Here is a 16,759-nt window from a genome sequence, read left to right as displayed (position 1 = left end):
AAAGTTCTGAAATGATTTATTGTGGTCTCATTTTTTATATCACAAAAACCTGGCATTTTAACAGGGGTTTGTACACTTTTTATATCCACTGTAGATATATACACACACACATATATATATATATATATATATATATATATATATATATATATATATATATATATATATATATATATATATATATATATATATATATATATATATATATATATATGGATATATATAGATTATATATATATATATATATATATATATATAAATATATATATATATATGGGTCTACTTTACATTAGCAAAATGTCACTTACCTGAAACCCGTTTCACTAAGATGAAAACACTAACAGCAGCAAAACATAGACGGCCCGGAACACTGACTGTTCACTCCAGATAAGTAACCACTTGGCCATCCTGGTGAACTTTGCCCCTTACCCTCAAGATAGTGTGATCTTGGAGTTGGTATATTTACTTGGGGGAGTGTGGGGGATGGGCTTGGTTTTCTGTCATTTCTGTGCTTGTTTCGGATGGCCGAGTGGTTACTTACCTACAGTTCACAGTTGGTGTTCCGGGAAGTCGGTGTTTTGCTGCTGTCGGTGTTTGCATCTTGATGAAATGGGTTTCGGGTAAGAGGCATTTTGTTGATGTAAAGTAGACCCATGTATGTATGTATGTATGTATATATATGTATATACATACACAGACACACACACACACACACACACACACACACACACACACACACACACATAATCTTTTCTTAAATATGTCTTGTACTTTCAGTATAATTCCTTATAATACAAGGGAATAATGTATTTTGTGGTGATGTTCATTCAGTGTAGGAAACAGTGGCAAAAGAAATGTCTTTAAATGAACCATAAACTCTAGAATGGGAATACATACAAAGATTAAATTTGTGCTCACTTAATTTGTGTTTCAAAGATATTTAGGTTTTAAAAAACAGAAGATATTCAAAGTAAAAAGGCATTATGTCAAGAATAAGAGAAAAGGCAACCAGTAAGAAGAGAAATGTACAAAAGCCAAAAATGAGGGGGTAATATAAGAAAAAATAACTTCAGCTTGAATGGTTTGGCATAAGTACAAGTTCTCCACAGTAGAGTGTGGCATGGCATGAGTGAGTCAACTAAATTATAACTATATTTCAAGAAGTATGCAACAGGCAAACCGCCTTCACACTGCACTGTGTTTCAATAACACTGTGCTTCAATAGTAATTCTCAGAGTCCAAACCACTGCATTTCAATTAAAATTCTGCTTCAGATGCATAGCTTTTGATATGGTAATGTTCTCTCATCTTCACATACAACCTCATGTACAGAAATCTTTATGAATCATAAAAAATAAACCAGAATTCCTATCTCAGCACCTGATCTCGCAGCTTAGAAGTCTGCCCCTGTGCACAGTATCCTTATAAAAAAAGAATGCTTAATGTATAGCCCTTAACTTTGTACCAGAATGAAACTTACATTATGGAGACAAAGCACTTTGATAACAGTCTAATTTTGCATCTGACAGGTGATGCCAAATATTAGCAAAGGAAAACATAAGCAATATTTAATCTGCAAATTCATCGGGAGAAAACTGGCAACAGATAATCCTAGTGCCATTTTTGAACTTAGTGATTATATATAGCAGTAGCAGATGCAATTTATTGCTGAAAAAGACCTTGTTTTTCCACTAGCAGGGCAGATATACAGCAATTGTTAACAGGCACAAAGTTTATCTCTTTTTCTTTCTGGCTCCTTAATGCAACAAGGATTAGAAAGCATTCAATATGCTTGAATGGCAAAAGTCCTACTGGATAACTACAAGCCACACAACACTTGAGATTCATGTTTAACTTCCAGTGAATTAATGTATGCAAACAATCTTGTCAAGTTCTAAATAGGTTAAAATAAGTTGTGCAGTGAAGAACTAACATTTATTTCTTAACAGATGCATCTTTCCCACAAGTTATACATCCAAACAATACAGAAAATATGCCAACTACAGGTCTTCACTGTTGTTTATCCCATTGCTTACATGTATTCATTTAGTTTTTAATGCATCTATTTATTCATGAAGTATAAAGTAGTTGTGGTATATTATGGTGTACCAAGTGTCTAGTCATGCTAGGAATAACATAAACATTCATGGTATTGAAACATATAGTAGCAGTGTCACTACAGAACTGTCTCGTACAACAGAGTATTTATAACAGACATGCTGTTGACATACCAGAAAAGTTACTATTCATCTCATTGTAAAGGGTGATGTCAAATAAAACATTAACTATAGCAAAATTTAAGATACTGGCATATAAACTCTCCTCATAACTTTAAAAAATGCAGCATTGTTACAAGCAAAGTTAAAAAGTGACCTTAGAAAGAATGGAAAATAATTCATCCACAAACCACAGAAAGAAGCATGTCACACAGTCATATTAGAAAGATGCTTATGTGCACTGTGAAAACAAATTCTTGCTAGAATACATAATTTAAAATATTGAAATCTTCTCCCTACAGATTGTAATCAACATTCCAAATACGATAAAAGCAATGGAAAGCGGTATGCATCTTAACCCATACTTTTGAGAAAGCAACCGCAAGTACAGTTTTACACATTTCTCTCCAACTACCATTTATGATAGTCCAAACCAGACATGAAACAATTGTTGTCACAAATCTGCTTCCAGTTTTGCAAACTAAGGTGTAATTTGAGTGATGCAAGTTCATTCAGATGTAATTGCTTGCTGTGTAATTTACACTTACAGGACCACAAATGTGATAATATAGCACAATGGAAGAGTGCTGTTAATAAAGTGACATCAGTGTTTGTGTGTGGTGTGTGTGTGTGTGTGTGTGTGTGTGTGTGTGTGTGTGTGTGTGTGTGTGTGTGTGTGTGGACACACTCATACTGTTAATAAAATTATATATGTATATATATATATATATATATATATATATATATATATATATAGATTATATATATATATATATATATATATATAATATAATACACACACACACACATACATACATATATATATATATATATATATATATATATATATATACAGATTCACTTCATAATCTCGAAATACTGAAATCTCGAATTTCAGTATCTCGAGACCATGAAGCTGAAAATCCAAAAACCCGAAAACCAAGAAGCGCGAAATTTAAAATAGCGACTTCTACACTAAACATACCGCAGACACAAACATACACTCCCTTCACATACGCAAACACCTACCTTACATACAAGCAGGGGGCAAGCCCCCCTGCACCCCCCACCCCCCTACTTAAATATACTAAATCCAAGGTCGCACTACACAGACAAACACACAAAAACACCATCACACAAGCTGCATTTTCCTCGCGCACACACACACCACACTAACAAAACACACAGACACACTAAAGCCCCTACCCAAAACTCATAAAGCACAAATGCTTACCTAGATCTCCAACCACCCACTCACACACCGCAACACCAGAACCGCAATTCAAAATCTCCGAACTTCGGGGTTTTGAATTTCACACTTCTGGGCTTCCGGTATTCTGCATTTTTGCCCTTCTGGTCTCAGGCTTCTGAAATTTGGGATTTCAATATTTCGAGATTCTGAAGGAACCCACATATATATATATATATATATATATATATATATTATATATATTACATATATATATATATATATATATATATATATATATATATATATATATATATATATATATGTATATATATTTTATATATATATATATATATATATATATACATATACATATAGGACTATTCACTGAAAGCACAGTTCACCGAATCACATTTCACTAAAAGCACATTTCACTGAAAGAAATTAGATTTCTAAAAAATAGTAAATTAGTGGGGAGCTTTGCCCCCCCACACACCCCCTAACTAATTATACTAACTCCAGGGTTGCACCACAGTGTAATGTATATGGAGAAGGGCATATACATTTCTTTCAGTGAAATGTGATTCAGTGAAATCTGCTTTCAGTGAATATTCCTAGACCCATTTTTTTGGGGGGTGGGGTAATTACTGATAAGAAGTATTTAGTGTTTTGTGATTCCCTCGTCTTTCTTTTATCATTTATAATTATTTTTTTTAGCTTTCTACCATTCATAAAGTAGTCATACACACACACACACACACACACATATATATATATATATATATATATATATATATATATATAAATACATATCTATATATCCTGGCAACATTGTCAAACAGTACTTTGGTTGACATCTGTTTAATCAACACAATTTGTTTTGACATAATGCATGTTGACATAAATGGTATTTAATCAGTTTAAGGAATTTTATATACAGTATATATATATATATATATATATATATATATATATATATGACACACATACATTTACCAAAGCTCTAATTCATTTCCCACTCACAGCTTGGTGTGTACTGCAAACATAAAATAGTACTCTAACATCTGAGGATTTCCTCATAAGCTATTGTTCTTTTGCAAAGATGGGTACATTTCTTGTGCATAAAATAAGCTGAGAGACCTAAACTGCAGTGAAATTCTAGTAGCAATTTTGTCCCAGGGATCATACAGAAAATATTTCTTTGCATGCCAAAACAGATGACTGGAAAAGAAAAACAAATATTACTTGTTACTGTGTACCTGCATGTCTGTCTCAGTGTCTGTGTCTCTGCATGTATGGAAGAAAGACAGACACCAAAACAGTCATTTGGATCGCGACTTATTTATATTTATGCATGAGCACATGTATGACTGGGTGAGGACTTCACACATCGGTATGCTTATTATGAATTACTTAGAATTTATATTACTTTCCTGTGCTTACTACAATATTTTAAACACCTATATATAGAGAGAATGCATTTTATAATCATTAATGCATCTTAAAATAATATTTGTAAAAAGTCTTAATTCTCAGTATGTTGTTTGTATTAAAGTTCCAGTTGTAAGCTATATCACATCAAATGTATTTTAAACAATTGATTCCTTACTAATCCAATATGGCATTCCTTTCCATCTGACTAGATGAAAGCCCGTATGTAAACTACCACTTCTCAAAGAGACTGCTCTTCATTATTCAGTACATCTTTCTGTTGTTGTCCTAGTGTACTGAGAATAGTGCAATGGAATTTTTACCTATCTTACATAAACTAGTCAGCTTGCACGTTCCTCATATGTTACATATATGAATTGAAAATACTTATTCATGCTGATGAGCATTGTATTTAAGACATAGAAGCAGCTATGAAAACATCAGGTTCTTATGTGCAATCAAACCTTTTGAATATGGATTTAATGAGCCTATAATTGACATGGATATGACTTAAATAGCACCTTAAATGTAGCTTCAAATTCCTTGAAAACCTATTTTAAAATGACTTATCAGTCATTCATATGTGCCCCTACTTTCACTGAATATTACTGGCTAGGGTGTCATATAACTGCACCCCAGAATAGACCTTTATAACTCTACTCTGTGTGTGTGTGTGTGTGTGTGTGTGTGTGTGTGTGTGTGTGTGTGTGTGTGTGTGTGTGTGTGTGTATGTGACAAACAGAGAGAAAGAGAGAGACGGAGAGAGTGAGTAATACCAGAAAAGGCATGTCCTGATAACTGTCTCATATACATACACACACACACACACACACACACACACACACACACACACACACACACACGTGTGTTGGGGGTGGCACGCTCATTCCACATATGTACATTTTAAAAGCACAAAACATTAGGCACCATCTAGTGATAAGCAAAATTAGTGAAGACAAAAACATTAAAATTATACTGAACTGTTGATTTTATAATGGGTGAGTGTTTATTGAGAACTCTTTTCAAATCAGAATTTAAAGTAAATGAATCACTGTAATATGTTATGGGCCTAGTATGTTTTATGTCTATGCATGCCAAAAAAAAAAATCCAGTAAATAAATATTACAAAGATTTTTGCTGCAGATGCTCACAACAGTAGACCCTGCTCAGAACAGTCAGCAGTAACTTTATAAAAACCATGTTACATAAATACTGCCAAGATGAGCAGTCATCGTGGCATACCTCTTCGAAAAGAATAAGTAAGGTGTTTGACTATTAGCGCAGATAGCAAATGTTTTTGCATAGTTAGTGTTGCGATGTTTTTTTGTAAGGCCAGGCTACAGGCATTGATTTTTACTATGTTTCATTTGCCTAATGTGTATCTCTGAGCACGTCCTTTACCAGTTAGCGTCCCCAGTCCGTTCCCGAAAAGGGGCTGATGAGCCCATTGGGCTTACCCAGTTAGCAAATATATAAAATAGTCAGGTCCGCCCTACCCCTCGTCCCATCCCTTGACGTTAATTTAACTTTCTGGCAGGCGAACTTTTAAGACCCCAAGACATTAATGTCACTTTTTGTTAGACAACTTATAAGATCCCCCCCCCCACCACCACCACCACCACCACACACGCACACACATAGCAGAGCTTAAAGTTTAATTCCACAGTTTTGGTCTTGGTTAGAGTTCATGGGCTTACAGATTCGCAGCACATTCTCCATTTTGTTTCTAAAATTCCCTATGGAGTTATAATATTTATATAGTTAAAATGTAAATTAAAAGGTCGTGAAAGGAGGGGTACTTATATACCTGCTCGGAAATAGAAGAACGAGTGAGTATACATTTTAATCAGTACACTTGTTAAATATTACCTATACAAATCAGGCTCCAGGCAAGGAATTCTAGCAGGCCATACAGTAAACAAATATTTCCCTCAAACTTGGGTCGTTCACTCTGTATGGTGGAACGCTATATATCTGAGTTTGCACACTGGCAGTAGGAACTGGACCGGGAAAGCCATTACACTAATCATAGTTATACATTAAAGCAGGAACATACCTGTTTAAACCGTGTGTCAAATGCTGTGTAACCAGCAGAGTTAAGACTTACTGAGACACCAGACCAGTTCATCTTTCCTGCTTTGGGTCACTCTCAAAAGCAGTTGGGGTAGACTAGGCGTACGATATACTAACTCGTGGCTTCACTAAAGAAAACTTTAGGAATGTCGTAAGTCTAATCTTATTTTCAAAAGTGAAAACCCGTTTGGTGTCACTTCGGAAACCGACAAATTCTCCAGTAAAATTAGTCTGCTTTCACTCTCTTTTCTGTAGGTAGTGGACGCCAAACGAGCGGTGCACGAGCCCACATACATGTGCGCAGACATACAACAAACACATGCAGGTGATGACGTATGTAACCCCTCCAGTTGTGGGCACCTAAATGAGGGTTCGTGTATACTAGTTATCAACATTTTCATTCAAAATGTCAAATTCTTTCCTAACGGTACCGTGGAAAAACGCTAGCCGTCTGACTGTAACCGCCGGCAGAGTGCCTGGAAGTAAGAAATCACCACAATGACTATACTACATGGCTATTTGAATGAAATAGTTATAATTTATACTAAACAAGTACAAGTCTATGGTATTGTATGAAGAGAACAGTTTCTGTATAAATTGTTTCTTCTGCTGTTGCTAAAGTACAGGTGTTACTGCAGATAGTCACAAAGGTGTAGCCGCATAGGCTAGTTAATGGCCCTGCTGCAACTTCCAGTAGTTAAAACTGTAGCGATCAGGGTTGGGATACATCTGAAATTTCTGAAGGAATAATATCATATCCCCGCAATGAGGCCTTCCTAATCAACCGCAAGCTGCCTTGCCTGACACACAATACTATCTACGAAATTGATTTAGAGGAACTTAGGATCACAAGGGGGGTGCATTATTGATCGAATAGAACAACATCTTGCAATTCTTACTTAAGCAACATAACAGGTTGTAACTCACTGTACATTTTATTCAAAATTGTAAATATTTTGCCGCTGTGACAACCGAGAAAAAAAGAACACGTGAAAAGGCCAGACATTGAAAACAGTAATAAAGTCCGTCCTGTGAGACCTGAGCAATTTCAAACACTGCTTACTTTAGCTAAAAATCACAGGCCACTCAGATTGCCTTGCGCCCCTCCCCTTAACCACCAATAACACTACCACCCGCAGTTTGTGTTGGTTTGCTTCACATGCTAGTGAAAACTGAATGCCTTGGCTAAGTTGACATCGGTCGTTGAACTTCTGATTTCAACCCCAAGGGTGAGAGCAAGTACTAGTACAATACAGCATCTTAAAATTTCAGACCACGGTACTTAGGATTTCCACAGATTCTAATTAGGACATAAGAATGTCTCGTGTCTGATTTCCTCAGATTTGGTAAACATAACCCTCAACGTAGCGTGTATGTTTGGGGTAGAAACAGAAAGTTCAGTGGAATAGTAGACTAAGAAGGTCAAAATGATATTAATATGTCAGGGTAGGCGGAACGTGAAGCAGCTAAAGGCTGGAACGGGGGTCTTGGAGGGTTCAAATCAAGAAATACAGCTTTGGATGAGAAACACAGCAGTACTGAAAGAAATGAGATGGGGTTATAAAAGGTACCATTTCTGGGAGTCGAGGCAGGGGAAGAGAAAGTCGACAGACTAATTAGATGAATATGGATTAATCCCCTTCTGGTCATGAAGCGAAGCAGATACAATGCTTGAATTACGAGAAAGCGGTCGGGTTCCATCGCATACCTCTCAACTGTCCAGATTTGTGCCTCATGGTTCTGGTCTGTATCTCATAAATTGTGGTATTCCCTGGCAAATTACTGAGGATTGAACTCATTAAATACTGACATACATTTGAGTTTCAGACCTCATATCCATCAGATAATGCACTCTAAAACAAATCCCGCTGTTCTATAAACTTTCTAAGTTTGTAAGAGGGAAATTTAAAATCTGCCCCTATTTTAGGGTCTTTGACCCCCCCCCCCCATTATTTTCGGCTTTGTCCAGATTTCTTGTGCTAAAAGCTTGAGACTTATCCCCTTGAGTATTAGCCGAGTCACCCCTTCAGGATTCTGTAGGGTTGCCACCTTTCCAAATGCCCAAAGTGGGACATTTTTGGTGCAAACGTCAGATTTTGCAGGGGGAAACATACCCATGGCCAGTACAAAGTTCAGAATTTCACTTTTTTGCCTAAATAAAAGCTTATCTTTGTAGCATTTTGGATGCTTATTCTGTTTCTTATAACATTTAGGTGTTTCAGATACAGAATAACTGTTTTATGCAACTATTATATAAAATATAGGAAATAATTTTGTCCTAAAATCTCAGGACATTTGCCATTTTTACAGTTTTTTTGCAGGACACAACTGCCCAAAGAGGGACTGTCCCTTGCAAAGTGGGACAGGTGGTAACCCTAGGATTCTCAAACTTGATTATCAGTATAAAGCGTAATGAGAACACTTTTATAGAGTCATATAACATTTAGCAAATTATGTTTCGATAAACTGGAATATAGAATTATTATTCGTGAGATTTGTGGAAAAAATGTCTATTGCTGTGCTACTTTGGGGTATAATCATTTTATATTCGTGTATTATAGTTTACTTTCATGTTTTGGTTTGCTCACTGGGTATTGCTCAAAAATAAATACAGTTATATAAAAGAAAATGTCACATAGACCAAAACACGTTTCATACTTTCACAGTATTTGCAGATCATGTATGAAATCAGTGTGCAATACTGGTTTCGTGCAGGGGTCTTTATCAGAACATGGCAAGAAATTAAACATAACCTTGCATATCAATGTGTGTGTATGGGGGATAGCGGTTAGGTGCACAATGTATTTCCAGCTTTATCCACCAATATGTGTAGATGATAAAATAGCAATTTCTCCTTCCCCTTCAGCTGTGACTAGCTTCATGTATTTTATTAAAACATATTAAGAAATTACTGGGCAATTTAAAAAACATCTGCAGCATGTCTAATCACGCATGCTTTGCAGTATCAGCATACTGCACAACAGAAACAGCCTCACATTTCTTACACTGGACAAAGCTGCGAGTCCTAACACTACCATTCTTGCAGGTAACCGGTATGAGCATGCTAGATTTTGAAAACATGAGCTATATAACGCTTTGTTTATACTACTCAGCATGTATCTTACTATGGTATTACTAATATCAGTAATCTTCAAAAAAAAAACGCATTTCATGTAAGAAAACTGACTCTCTGATCTGCATGCAGTCTTCGGTGTTAACAATAATTTAAGATTTTAGAAACCGTCTCATAAAACCTGAGATGGCGCGTTTATTTACTTACTTGCTTACTTAAAGTACAGTGTGTGTGTGTGTGTGTGTGTGTGTGTGTGTGTGTGTGTGTGTGTGTGTGTGTGTGTGTGTAAAACTAGACACATAGATATGCATATGTATAAAGAGAGAGAGATTTATTTTTCTCATTAATCTAAATTCTGGGAAGGGTATACCAGAAACCGTACAAAAATGATCGTGTTTGTCGTCTGATCCATGCTCATTGAGAAGAAAGCTGTGATAGTACATGCACTAAGAGAAGGGAAATAATAAACTAGAGAGAGTAAAAGAAGCGAAAATGAGGAGACAGGGATATAGAGAGATTATAGCAGCAGCAGGGCTTCCCGGCTGGGACAGCAATGGATACAATGTGCTGAACTGGCAGCCTAATTATAAATATGCCATTTGGGCCTCCTTTCAGTCCAAGTGCCACCTTACCTTATGAGGGAAATTCAAGTACAGCAACTGCTCAAAACAAAATACCATTGCAAGATCAACTTCCCTCAACAGTAGAGGCAGCCAGGGGATTGTTTTACAGGCAGTCTTTCTCACTTAACAGAAGACTGTATTAGGAGACACAAAGTTATTAGACGGTTGTGAGAGTTTTGAGGTGGGGGTGATTTTCACCTGTGTTTAAATGTGTATAAAACAGAGTTATAAAGCAGTTCAGCAGACACTGATGAAAGAAACATTCAAACAGCACTCTTGTCACATAAACGAACAACTCTCCCGGATCTGGTTCTTTATTATGCTCTTACGTTGCTTAATTGTGGATTTAAATTCTTACTTGAAAAGCTTGTCAGTACTTTTTTATACCGATGTTCGATTTATCGGCAACACTGTCATTCATGTTTTAATGCATTAAAAAAGTGCTGTTTTACCCGAAAAAAATCTAATGTTAATCAGCATCTTCCTTCTGGCTTTATGCCCAGTGAAAGAAAACCTCCATCACACACACACACACACACACACACACACACACACACACACTTACAAATAAGTGAAGGCTGAACTTACATTGCAATCCTCCAGAAATGTTAAAAAAGTAACGACTGTAAAACAACAATTGCACAACACTGCAATTAAGGGTTTAAAATTAAAGATAACTCCAGAACCATTGTTTAAGGGGAAAAAAACAGCGTATGTAAGTTAAACGCATTCACTAATTACATTTTTATTGCTGGCTATCAGACTAGTCAAAATAAACAAACTAAACAGAGGTTTGAAGTAAGTGTGAGGTGTCTCATGTCGCTTATCTGTGAAAAGCAGTCGAACTGTGTTTATCTGTTGAAGTCTTGGTGTTGTTCTAGGGGACCCACCCCCGGACAAGGCTAATCGTCAGTCACCAGACTTTCTTCCTATTCACTTTCTCTTTTTAAATTCCTAGTCAACCCTTCTAGGTGATAATAAATGTCTTTTAAAGGTCTGTTTTGTTATCCCAGAATACCCCCCCCCCCCCAACACACACGGAACACACACCTACACAATTACTACACCCGCAGTGAAAATAATGACCATTAAAATTAGCAGATAATATCGGGCCATTACCTACACTTCCATAGGTGCAAAGAACCTCAGCAGGTTTAATTACTCCCTCTGACTTTCTGCCTGAGTGTATGTGTGATCTGCAGTTCTTCAGTTAAAACCACTTTGCAAACTATTTATGGCTAACCAAATGAAAGTAAAAGATCAACAGATGCAATTGCCGTACACATTTCAGTCTTTTCTCACAAGCCAGCGTTGTAGCATTTCTCAAGAACGCATTATGTTATTAAATAATAGGAAAATAAACTGTTTACAAGTGCTTTCCAGCTGAAGCCCTTTGATTGCTTAAAATGGCTTTCGGAAAAAAATCTGACTTACTTCTATACAGCTCAGCTACAAACTTGTTCGGAGCTTTACTGCCAGCTTGCAAAGAAAACCCATAATATCCAGGTAAAGGTACAATGTACCTCCGGAGTGGCCCTTATGCGTGGGCTTTACATTACTTTATGCTACGTGCATTAGTTTTAAGGTCAGTTTGAATAACCTACGGCGAAAGTAAAACACTGCTGCTGCGATTGATGAGTGTAGGTGCAACAGCGGCTCCCTGGCCAAGTTACCACCAGCTAGTCCAGGCCAGAGTCTGGGCTTTGTGTCCGGGCGCTACAAGAACTACACACAGCAGCAGCTCTTCGAGGGTCCCCAAGCCAGATCCCCGCGCACAAGCGCAGGGAAACTTTTCATTACAACTTTATCGAGCCGCCTTTATATATATATATATATATATATAGATGGCAGCACGGGCCTTTCGACCCTCAGACAACGTCTAGTACCGCACTGTGGACAGAAAGGAAATTGCCAGGCAGCAAGCTCGCAGCCTAACATTTTGCTAATAGACATGTTCCTGCAGTTTTTAAGCAGAGCTGGCGAATTTATTAAAATTATAAATTGCAGTAATAATAGATAAAGTAACTACCATCTCATGATACCAAACAATGCGTCTTTCTATATATTCCTGTCAGCGCCAAGTCTTTTTTATAAGCAAATCCCTGTTTACCTACAACTCCGTGCAACATGCAGATTGCAGTTAATGCAAAAACAGTCTCGCAGCCATTCGCTTGCAGATACACTACAAAGCAACGCATAGTCCACTTTTTCCTTTTTTATTTGTGGGCAGGGCATTCAAACTACACCAGACGTGTTAATTCAGCGTTTATGTATATTACAGAACAAATTTAAATGAATCAACACGATTAAGTATGTGCCTCAAAATCCCGAAAATCTCCAAGCAAGAAGTCGCTTGTATTGAACTAAGGAAAAGTAACACTTTTCCTGCAATCACAGATGTGCTCAAGCAATATTGGCTAAAATTTAGACTTACAGTCGAAATGACGCTGCAGAGAACCCCTCTAAAAAGACAATAAAGCGGATCCCCTAAAGCATCCCCCCCCCCCCCCAAAAAAAAAATCATCCACATGTCACCGTGCAGCTATTCAAGAATAAGCCTGTTAAGACAGAACCGAACCCTCAGGGAAAGCAGCAGACACTTAGAAACAAACATCAATTCCAGACAAAATAACAGGTATTAAGGAGAAACAGGCTTCGGTCAGTTACCTTAGCAGCTGCCAGGAAAGAGCAGCCTCGATCCTTAGCTATCCCGGGTCCTTAATATATTCTAAAAGGAAATGGATAGACAAGGATTTGGCAATAGAAGAAACTAAAGTCTGACGGTGTTTCCCCGGACCAAGGAGACGGATCTGGATCGATAGAAGTTTAATGACTGGCTGTCAGCAAATATTGTTATAGTCTCTTTTATTATTGTTTTTGTATTTGTTTTCCCTGAAACACGTGAAGACGGGTGGTTACTGGTGCTGTCAGTCTTAGCAATCAATGTGAGCGGCCATGTCGCAAGTATTCAAAGCATTTCCCGTCGTGCAACATCAGAAAGTGAGTGGCCAGGGCATTGATCTGTGAAGGCAAGGAGGCAGGGCTCCCCCTCCCAGACAACACAAGCAAGATGACACAACAAGCACATGGAAGCCAAGTAGCAAACAAGCGATGCCTGAGCCAAGTCTCCTACTCTGAGAGGGGGAAACAAACAGGAAAGAGATAGTTTTGAGCTTTCGTACAGTCAAATTGAGTGGAAAGGAAAGCAGACAGTTAGAACCGAAGACAAAAGGAGTAACAGACTGGAGGAAAGCTGCAGCCGTGTACATATACACATTGAAGAGCGGGCCGGGTAGCCAGGCATACACAGTGTAAGCCATGGTGTACACATTTCTTTCTGAGGGAACAGCACCTTTGACCATCTCAAACAGGTTAAGTACTTAGTCTCCGAGCACATACACGAAGTAACCCAGCAAGAAGGTAAATGGCGGTTACGATCGTAACAATGCTGGGTCTCCGGCTAAACAGTTCTAGTGTGAGATTTTAATGTACGTGTTGCATATTTTATTATACAGTAACTTAAGATGTATACAAGAGAACAAACCCAGTTACTTTGGGAGGTACAACATTATAACCGTTTGGGATACAACTATGAAAATAGGTACACTGCGAATTGAGGTTATTGTCAGAAGATAGTGTTTCAGTGCAGCTGAGGGTTGTTTAAATTACTTTGTTGTGACATGTCAGGGGAATCGCAAGTTAGGAAATGGGGAAGAGGTGAAAGCACCTACGCTTTCTGAAGTCTGTGGGGAATAACTGTTGTCTTGGTTTTGGTTTATAGAAGATGCATAAGAAGAAGTGACCCTCATCTCACCAGAAAATAAAATGGCAACAATTATCCAGGTACTTAAGCTGGGAAACACGGGAGAGCAATGCCTGCCTTTACTAAAGAAGACATTGCAGGCAAACCATATAATATAAGCAGCATAAAAAGTTGTCTGTGATGAAGGCAGAAGTACCTGCGCATTACATAGTCTTGCAGACATAATGAAAGTACCAGGGAAAGAGGAAGGGTTGCAGGCATTACGTGTACCTGGGAAAGTGTGCAAACGGTCATATCAAAAGTATTGAGAAATTCACCAGGAATACAAAACAGAGAGGTTCTTGGACAGATGGGGTGGCTTTAATGGACCATATATCACATGCTGCTGATCTTAAGAACACATTTGTGAGGTATAAGATTTCACTACCAAGTCCACATAACTGTGACAGAATGTTTATTACATGAACTGAGGGAATAGGAACTGAGAAGAGAGCAAGAGCTAACTACCGTTCCACGGACTTTCAAGAGCAATGACAAACTGTGCATGCTAATGTGTTATTTCCTTTCCAAAATGCTCAGTATGCTTTTGTATAAAATAATGAACATTAAGCAAACAAGCTATGTCAGAGCCAGGTCTCCTACCTCTTGCCATTACTAGTAAAATACTTTTTATGCCTTTTTCAATAATCAAAAATCTGATCTACTCTTACTGCACATGAATAAAGAAAACAGAAAACTGCTAAACTGGTTTTAAGTACCGCCCAAAGGCAAATTCCCTTTCTTGTCAGAATGTTTTTCAGTGTTGGTTGATTCAGATGTATTCTTTGAAATGGTAAGTGCCACTGTATATCTGCTCTTGTAACGCATGAATGCTTTTGCTTGAACAGTATTGCTAAATTTTGAGTGATATATAGTTACATTCATTATAAAATAGACAAGAACATGGCTGAGAAAGCTATCCCTTTTCAGATGAAGACATTATGAGTGAGTAGTGCCTACTTATGTGGAAAAAGAGTTTATAATATTACTGAATGCCAGTGAAGAAAGAAATAAAATGCTGAAATATACTGTAACAGGTATAGCTGTATCAGTGAATGAACTGTAAGATGATTATTGTATGGCTGTGTGGTAAGGTATAATAATGAAACTTATATAACCAAAGGAAAATCTGCATGACCCTCACCTAAGCACATAGACATAAAAGGTAGGCAAAAGTATTTGGTTAAGAGCTGCCATATTTTTGAGTGGTACATAACTGCATGGATTAAGAAATGTTCACAGTGAATAAAATGAAAACGAAAATCTTATGGCTGCCAAACCAAATGGTAAAAGTATTAAGAGATAAGCTAAGAATAATTTTCTGGGAATGCTGTCATTTTGTGATACTCAACACTCATAACATTTGAGAGATTTGTTTGTGTGCAGAATCATTTAGACTGAAACAGTGAATACTGTCAGACTTGTAAAGTTCTAGACTTATTTTAATGCACACAATGTGAATATATATTTGAAATGTCAGAAGATTAAAAAAAAGCATAATTTTAATGCTGCATGTATGCATGTTAATAGGATAGTATGAAGTAATATAGGATAACTGTATTGTCTGACTAAGGCATATTGCCTATGGTAAATTAATTTCTTGTGTGTGTGTGTGTGTGTGTGTGTGTGTGTGTGTGTGTGTGTGTGTGTGTGTACGCATGCACATGTATGGCTCCACATATACCTTGAACCCCTTTATGTATATCCGGCATATCAGAAATAAAGTATATTTTTCAGTAGCTAATTGTGATTGGTTCAGTTTATGAAAGCACACCTTTTGGTACACAAAAATGAAATAGGTAATAACTTGGTTAATGCTTGATTCTTTACTGATGTGTAGTCAGATATATAAAGCATCAGTTCACTGGCTGTTATACCTTTGCATTTAACATGATTCTGTCACAGAAATAACACCTGCAAATCAACATTTGCACTGTACATAGTTTTCAGATAACAAGTACATTATATGAAACTGACTGGGGCATCTGAAGGGACTGGACAGCACACACACAGACACACACACATACATACAGATCTCAGGTGTCAACTTCTAGTGTCCAATGCTGTTGCATCTTAGGCCCCTGTACATTCAGGCTGCATGCCATCTTAAGGATTTGGGGTAAAATAAGTGGTCTACAACAAGGATCTTGTTACAGAATGACACATGCATGCATACATACATAGTCACAGGGCAAAAAAAAAATCAGAATGACCTAATAGTCTGATGATTTACCATGTTAATTTATTTTCTGTCTTACATATATCTAGTAAGATTTTTGGTGTAACTACCATTAATTTGTCCTCCATTTCTTCTGACATTTTATTCAGCATTTGAAACATCCTGTTTGCAAA

At 37.2% G+C, this 16,759-nt stretch overlaps 1 protein-coding gene across 4 annotated transcripts in view; it reads right to left on the bottom strand.

Moving 5' to 3' along the window:
* Positions 1-13,368, bottom strand: part of SOX6 (SRY-box transcription factor 6) — a 2,230,635-nt gene extending 2,217,267 nt beyond the window's left edge. For 3 of the 4 annotated variants that reach the window (XM_044082774.1, XM_044082776.1, XM_044082777.1), the window contains exon 1: positions 12,040-12,445. The gene's annotated coding sequence lies outside the window, so the exon portion shown is untranslated. Of the gene's footprint in view, positions 1-12,039; positions 12,446-13,272 lie in introns of those variants that run through there. The other variant, XM_044082775.1, reaches the window with a different exon arrangement.
* Positions 13,369-16,759: the final 3,391 nt, after the last annotated feature.

This window comes from Protopterus annectens, chromosome 9.part0 (genome assembly GCF_019279795.1).
Source record: "Protopterus annectens isolate FY-2018-M chromosome 9.part0, PAN1.0, whole genome shotgun sequence".
In the NCBI taxonomy this organism is placed as follows: domain Eukaryota; kingdom Metazoa; phylum Chordata; order Ceratodontiformes; family Protopteridae; genus Protopterus; species Protopterus annectens.
The sequence above is the reverse complement of the archived record's forward strand: the minus strand, read 5'-3'. Positions and strand labels throughout refer to the sequence as shown.